The sequence below is a fragment of the Pleurodeles waltl genome, chromosome 6, assembly GCF_031143425.1.
Source record: "Pleurodeles waltl isolate 20211129_DDA chromosome 6, aPleWal1.hap1.20221129, whole genome shotgun sequence".
Lineage (NCBI taxonomy): Eukaryota > Metazoa > Chordata > Amphibia > Caudata > Salamandridae > Pleurodeles > Pleurodeles waltl.
In genome coordinates this window covers 1,563,103,716-1,563,111,739 of record NC_090445.1, presented here as the reverse complement: position 1 = coordinate 1,563,111,739, position 8,024 = coordinate 1,563,103,716, and positions in this window count along the sequence as shown.

The window sequence follows — 8,024 nt, the reverse complement described above, 5'->3', positions numbered from 1 at the left end:
GCGAAAGCCTCAGTACTTCCATGGAGCGAGATTGGATGGTCTATGGGGCCTTCATCATCGTCTATGAACTCAAGACCCTCTAATGAACAAGGTTTAATTGTAACTTCTAAATTTTATTTAAGAACTGTTCAAGGTAGATATACTCAAGCTTGGGAATCTGCATCATTTGTTATGCCAGAAATTTGAAAAGTGCTTAACTGATTCACACCAAAATACAAAAGGATATATTGTGGCACATCTTTGGTCTTGATGTCATGTTTAGTTTAAAAATATCCAGAAGCATTTGCTGCAGCAGACAGTAAATTTTAGCTTGACAACATAATTGTATACACCGTCCATGTGATTTTACATAATAAGTTTTGAAACTTTGACAAAATTCGGAGAGAATGACAAGTCTCCACAATTAGTGACAAAATTATGTGACGAGACATTGTAGTTGAGATATAGAATTGAGAATCAAAATAAATGTTACAAAATGCAATGCAAAGCAGCAGCCCTCACTGTGTTGCTTTACATTACTTAGTGGTAAGCATTCCATGAGTTGAGCATGAACACTCCTGTGCATCCACAGATAGACTTCACACAATTCCAGACTTACTAACGTTTGTGAAGCTGGACCTGCGTGAATCAGTACACCTACCATGGAGAGATGTAACAAGGAGAAACATGTTTATTTCTCCTTGTCATTTCTGCTTTGGATTTTTTCAGTACAAAAATAATCCTGTCCGGAACACAGGAACCCATGCACTGTAGCGCATGGGAGTCTGCGTTTGTCCAAGGCAGCCACAATTGGGTCAGTGAAGGGAGAGAGCTGAGAAACTGCATATCTTCGTAGATATGGCACTTTTCTGCTCTCTCTTGTTCACGCAACTTAGCACAGCAACTTTACTTGCTGCTCTGTGTTGCTTGAACTTTTTATAAATATGTCCTCAAGTTGGGTTCTTCCTCAGTCCCTTTATGTTCCATGACAGTGTAGAATTCTATACGCAAATAGGGGAAACATTGCAGAATTAAACAACTTAGTAATTTCTTCACTAACTATGGTATTCCAGACAGAGTGACTACGGAAAACTATAAATAGATGACAGAACACATATCGCTGCATCTCTCTGGCATAATGGCAATATCTGTGTTGATAAACAAGAATTTGTATGGGATCAGATGGATGGGCAAATACATACACCAGGTAGTTCATCTGATCTCTGATGGATGGATGAAAACATTTGCTGAATTGATAAAGTATGGGTTATTACCCATACAATTTGGAGATACTACAAATGATCCCATTTCATGCGTAAATTGTTCTACTTGTACCGCAAAGCATTATACACCTCCACATCTCTAAAATAGCTCCATACCTTGGGACTAGACAATGGGATAGTATCCTCATTGCTCGTACTTTTTCACACCCTATAACCCTGCATCTTACTTGTTGATTCAATATAGGCTATACAGATGAGGATTGGAATTAAGCATTAGGTATGCATGATAAGAACCCAAGTGAAGTTAGGTTAACATTCAGATATTTCAAGATCATGCACCTCTGGTATTGGTCATCACTGAGGGCTTGATTGAGATCCTGATGGAGGACAATACTCTGTCACTAATGTGACGGGTAGCCCGTTCACCTTATTATGATCCCATGATATCCTATAGAGATCGTAATAAGGTGAATGAGACGGAGTATTCCCTCTGCCAAGATCCAAATCAGGTCCTAAGACTTCACAAAACAAATCTCAGCCTACAGTAGACTGCTGGAGTTGTTATGAGTCAGACAAGAATATATTACACCTATTAATGGCTGTAATACAGTTCTGGACAAAAATCTAGTCTACCTTTAAAGAGGTTCTAGGTGCATCAGCTCCTCTGTGCTCCACTGTGCATGATGTGTCTGTGCTTCTGGAAGAGACATATCAATGCAGAAGATGGTTTGCAACAGCCCTGGCTAAGATTGGTATCTTATGGCTATCAAAAACAACCACAACTCCATCTTTTAACACATGATTATTTAATAAATACAGTATCACATCACATTAAAAATGGTCTATCATTTTAATGCTCAAATGTAAAAATATGAAGAAATATGAGAATGTTTCTGTCTTAATTACCCTGTTACTGTATTCAGTACCAACCACTTTGGTGTCCTTCTATAAGTGTCTGTAATCACAAGATATTTATGTGTGAATTACAGATTCTTGTGGTTCTCATTGTTTAACTGTACTACTGTCCTTTTATTTGCCCACTTATATGGGAGATCCTTACTGTTGAGAAGGAAAAGTCCTTGGCATGATGATGGACGTGCACCCCTGCCATGAGTGTCCCAAATGTATTGATGTATGGATCCCTAAGGCAGATTTTGTCTTGTTGTAGGCAAACACAGATCATGCATATGCACTGGGTTGTGGTCTTGCTGGACTGGGAGAGACACTCAAAGTGCTACCCTCATAATGGTGGGAGTCTACGGTCTTTACCAGAAGTTAAGCAGCAGGAGCGCAGTGGTGGCAGAGTACTGTGTAGTAATCAGTAGGAGTGAACCGGTCCTTTTTACCTGTGTCACTGGAGTGAGGCCTACATTCCCACTCATTTAAAGTTCTGCAGTTATGTACTTAACACGCCTAGGCCTCCATCAGTTTGATGTGCAGAGCTGGGGGCATGTGTGATCTACAGGTGCTGGGTGGATGTGTGCCTGTGAATGGTACAATGCAGGGATAATGCAGTACTTTGCAGTGTGTGTATGGTATTTGCATGTGCTGGGTGTATGTGTGCCTATGAGTGGTTCAATGCATAAAGGATGTAGCGCTGTGTAGTCTGGTATGTTGTATGGATGTGCTGGGTGTATGTATGCCTGCAAATGATAAATTACATGGAGGACTCTGGGTTGAATTTTGATATACCCAGGCCACCATGGGGAAACATGAGGAAAGGAGGTGGAGGATTACCCCCTCCCATCCTCAACCCCCCCCCCCCCCCCACAACACACACACAGATTTGTGTATCGCTGCATTCCTTTAAGCTGGGTGGGACACACTGGAGGAAGGGAGAGCCAGGCTCTTCATACACTTTAAAGGATGCTCTTTGATTCAGAGAGAGGTCACAAGCAAGGGGTCTGGGCACATCTCAGTAACTTGATGGGGTTGATACGATAAGTATAAAAAGTGGGGCTAAGGTCCTGGGGTAACCTCTTGATATACATAGCATGATGGCTGACAACCAGGTATGAAACTCTAGTCACTCCCATAGCCTGTGTTGTGGGGTTATCGGACTTCGAATCGCTCCTGCTGTGACAGACATCTTTCAAAAGGAAGAAAGAACAGTGAAGTGGGCACTTCAAACAGAATCAGGCACCTAACATACACTTCAAAGACTCAGACCCTAAATCTTGTTTGGTGTTTGGGAATGGACTATAAGGAGGAAAGCTTGAGACCCCAATAACTGTCATCTGTCAGGCAGTTGGTGGGGCTGTGCGATGAGGAGATGCTCTGCAAGACTGTGCCTGTGAGCACGACTGGGTGCCAAGACCTGCTACTTTCCCAGCTGGGTGAGGGGACATCACCGAGGAAAACCAAGATCACTTGCCCTTGAGCCTGGAGCTCCAGGGCCTACCTGCATGCCAGGACCAGTGTGCCATGTGAAGAAAATGACAGCGCTGGAGGGAGTGAGTTCCTGAAGGCAATCCTGCAAGGGAATCCCAGTAGTGAGGTGTGAATAGACAGTCACTGCCCTGATTGAGTCGTTGCCCATGTGCAGGCAATGATAGCGAACTATGCATGCCAGAGGAGGGCTACTGTGAAGTGAGCTGCAAGCACTGCTGCACCCAACAGGTGACTCCACATGCAAAGTAAGGCTGCTGTGAAGATTATTGCCGTGCAGGAATAGCTCATGTGTGATGATAAGCCAGCAACCCCGAATGACATGTGGGGCCGCATGAAGATAGCTGATCTGCTGATCATTTCAGAGTTCCAGGCAGTGGAGGGACTGTGACCCCACATGCCGAGGGGGCCACCAGGACCAAGCAAGAAGTGTGACCTAGTTGTGATCGTCATCAGAATAGAGAGGCCACCAGGCTGACCGTAGCAAGCCTGAGCTGGGACTAAGGACCAGCGCCTGTATCTTTCACCCCCCACTACCCTTGGGAAGAGCTGAAGGACTTATCAAGCTTGAAGAAGCATCAAGAACCCCCTGGCTGCTGCAGGACCGCATGCAAGGAACGCGAGGACAGCCAAAAGACAGGAGCTCCAGTGGAACTTGCTTGCCAAATAGCGTTTCAGCACTTGTAAAATTTTGACTTCAATAGAGTCAGAGTGGTACTCTTGAGACGTCGACTACTAGTGAGGCTTAACCTGAATGTCGCCTATAGTGAATGGGGAATAACCACTGGGACAGTGGGACTCAGGGATCTGCCTATGAAACACTCCTGACCTTGGGGGATTATGTGTATTGTTTATGAATATTGTATTTTACTTTGCAGTTTTGAGTTGTGAGCCTGTGTTCACCACCCTGGGTCTACTTCCCGCCCCCCCAAAGAGAAACCTTACGGCCTGATTTCGATTGCAGTAGATAGAATACTCCGTCACAAAAATTACAGATATCCTGTCCACCTTATTACGATAGCCATAGGATATAATGGGATCGTAATGTGTTGGAAGGGATATCCGTTATGTTTTTGACAGAGTATTTCCCCTCTGCCAAGATCTAAATCAGGCCCTTAGACTGCTCGACCCGTGCTACTTACTGCTAAGAGTCAAGCGCTGAAAGAGTAGTTGGTCCTGCTTGTGATGTTGTACACAGGATTCCAGGCTGAAGTGCTTGTTTGGAGAAGAGACAATTAACGGAGGCAGATGGTCACAAGAGTATTATGCATTCGAGCTAAAAACAACAAAGTGGCAGGATAGCTTGAGAGCCAGTGCACAGTATCAATTGGCTTGTTCCTTTGCTCTCAAAACTATACAAACACTGCAAGGTTTCCTGTTGGTGATCTGCTTCTGTGAGACCTTGGGAGACATGATGTAGTCTCGACTAATAATGTCAATTATACCTCGGTGGTAAAATTATGTCTCCGTTGTGATTTAGTTACCTTGTTACTTGTTAACTGTTTGCGAGTCAGAGTGACTTCTATTTTCAGCAACCATTTCCATCCCATAAAAAAAAATCTGAACAACTTCACTTTTTTCTCTTTGGCATACTGTATATTTTGACAAAAGTGCTTCCATCCTAAAGACAGGAGCCCTTTCTGAAAAAAGTAGTGTTGGGTGGCTGTCATGTTATGGCAGCATGCGTTCTTTTTCACAAGGTAAGGGTTCTTTCTGTAGGACAAACAAAGAAAAGCCCCTTATAGGATGGTTTATTTGCTATCAGAGCTGGGGCACTTTCTTAATTTTTAGTGTTTGTGACAGCCATGAACTCGTATTAAGGTGGCGCAGTAAGCAATGACATTATCTTGCTAAAAACAATGGGCCAGATTTTAGAAAAGTGAAGCTGCACCCAGAGCAGCGCCATTTTCCTTGCGCCTGAAGCGCCCCCCCTGCCGCCACCATGTGTGCGCCGTATTTAAAATACAGCACACCATGGCACAGGGTGGGGGTAATAGCATCAGAATTTTTTATGCTATTGACGTACTGTTCAGGGTTAGCCTAGGGGGAGACTGTGACTAAAGCTCTCCTTCAGATTTCTTTGAGCCATTTTTTTGCCCCAACCCCAATTGGGGAACGCCCTCCTTGTATACAATATGCCTGGCATAGGCATAATGTGGCGCAAGGGGTTACAAAGTGGCACAATGCATGCATTGCACCACTTTGTAAATATGGAAGAGTGTTTTTGCCATAATATCGCCATATAAGAGTAAAATAAATGATGCTAATGTGGCATGGTGCAAGGGGATCTTAAATCTGCCCCAATTAGTGCTGGCACAAGGCTAAAAAGAAAGAAAAGGTTGACGTCCAATACAACCCTGAGAGCAAGAATAAACCTTATGAGGCAGATATAAGAGCATTGTGCCATACATCGCCACATTAAATCATTTTTTTTATGCTAATGTGGCGATGTTAAGGCAAAAACGCTGTGCATGCATTGCGCCACTTTGTAACACCTTGCACCACATTATGCCCGAGTCAGGCATAATGTATTCAAGGGGTGCGTTCCCCCGTTAGGTGGGCTGAAAAATGGTGCAAAGAAATCTAAAAGATTTATTTGCACAATTTTTTTCAGCATTTTTAAGACCTACTCAGATCAGCCGTTAAAACAGGGCACACCTTTGGTTACAATAGGCCCCTATGTACTGTTCAGAGTTATCGTCAAACTTTTGACACTAACCCTGAACAGTACATTAATAGTGTCAAAAATGCGGACACTATTGCCCCCTACCATGTGCCATGGTGCGCCGTATGTTAAATATGGTGCACACATGCTAGCGTGGGGAGGTTCCAAGAGGTGCGAGGAAAGTGGCACTGCACTGGGTGCAGCACCACGTTTCTTAAATCTGCCCTATATATCTAAGTAAGTGCTAATCTGATCATTGTCTTCAGATTTGCTTATTCCGTTTATTCTCAAGATAGTTTCCACACAAGAAGTAGGAGATAGGCCATTTGCCTTTAAGATTAAACTCCTGTGCCAGCTCTGGGAGATAAACTTGAGGTGTGCTCTTGAAATCGAAATCTGGAAGTAGACATCTGGTGGTGTCAGTAAGGACCAACGTGGATACCTAAATCAACCCTGGGAAAATATTTATGGTGGCCCTACACTATATAGGACCTCATTATTAGGCCCTTGGTAATTCTGATGTGGCTGTAATGGCATTTACCCTATCTGTAGGAATTATAAGATCTGTCGATTACTGCAGACCCATTACATTTCAACTACAGACCTCCTGAAAGCAACTGAAATCTCAGGGTGAAAATCCAGGGCAAAATTAGGAATTACCCAAAGATTAAACCCAGAATTACTGATTTCCATTGTAATCCCTCATTTCTCAGTGGAACCTTTGGGGTTATTCTGGAACCCCTAATAATTCTGCCCCCTGGAGTCACCAGCACTCCTGGTGTAGGTAATTCCAGTGGAGTGGAATTACCACTGCTGCACTCCTAATGGGATCTGTAGTGTGAGTGTGGCAGTGAGGAAGCTTGGAGCTCTCAAGGGGAGGTTGGAGGTTCTTTCTCAAGATTTTTTTGAAAAAAATAGGGTCAAACAGTAGAATTTACAGAATAATTTCACATGTATTGGCTAAAAGCTTTGGGTTTGATAGGTATTTTAGAAGGGGAGGTAATCAGCTATTTACAACAGTTTACAGCCAGACTCAATACTGATGTGCATGGGCTCGCCATGGAAACGAATAATACAGTTGACTATAAAAAAATGTACCCTACATGAAGAACAGGAACAGCCATTTGTGTAACAGGAGAAACGGAGCTTCTCTGATATATATTTTGCCACCTGAAAGAACAGGTCTATCCCAGTGTCCCCCTCATCTACTGCCTAGTACTGATGCTCCAATGCTGAGACATTCACAAGGATGTCACCAGGTGCCTCTGCAATGTCATGCACCAAACACTACTGCCTGGCTAATGAGATATTCAGAGAGCTCTGACTGCCAATACTGCTCTGAGCCATCATGCACTATGCACTGATACCCCCCTATGGAGACAATTGCAGCGCTCTCCCAACACAGTTCTTCTCCGAGCTATCTGCCACCACGCACACTGATATCCTAGTACTGAGTCATTTGCAGAACCTTCCCTGCACAGTAGTTCTCTGGTCTATCTGGCACCAGACACTGATATCCTATTACTGACACATTCACAGAGCTTATCTAGCACATTATATCTCTGATCTGTCACCACGCACTGATATCCTAGCACTGAGACATTCACAGAGCTCTCCCAGCACAGTGCTCATTTAATCTGTCATGTACTATGCACTGATATCCCAGTCCTGAGACATTCACAGAGCTCTCCCAGCACAATGCTAATTTAATCTGTAATGCACTATGCACTGATAACCCAGTCCTGAAACATTCACAGAGCTCTCCCAGC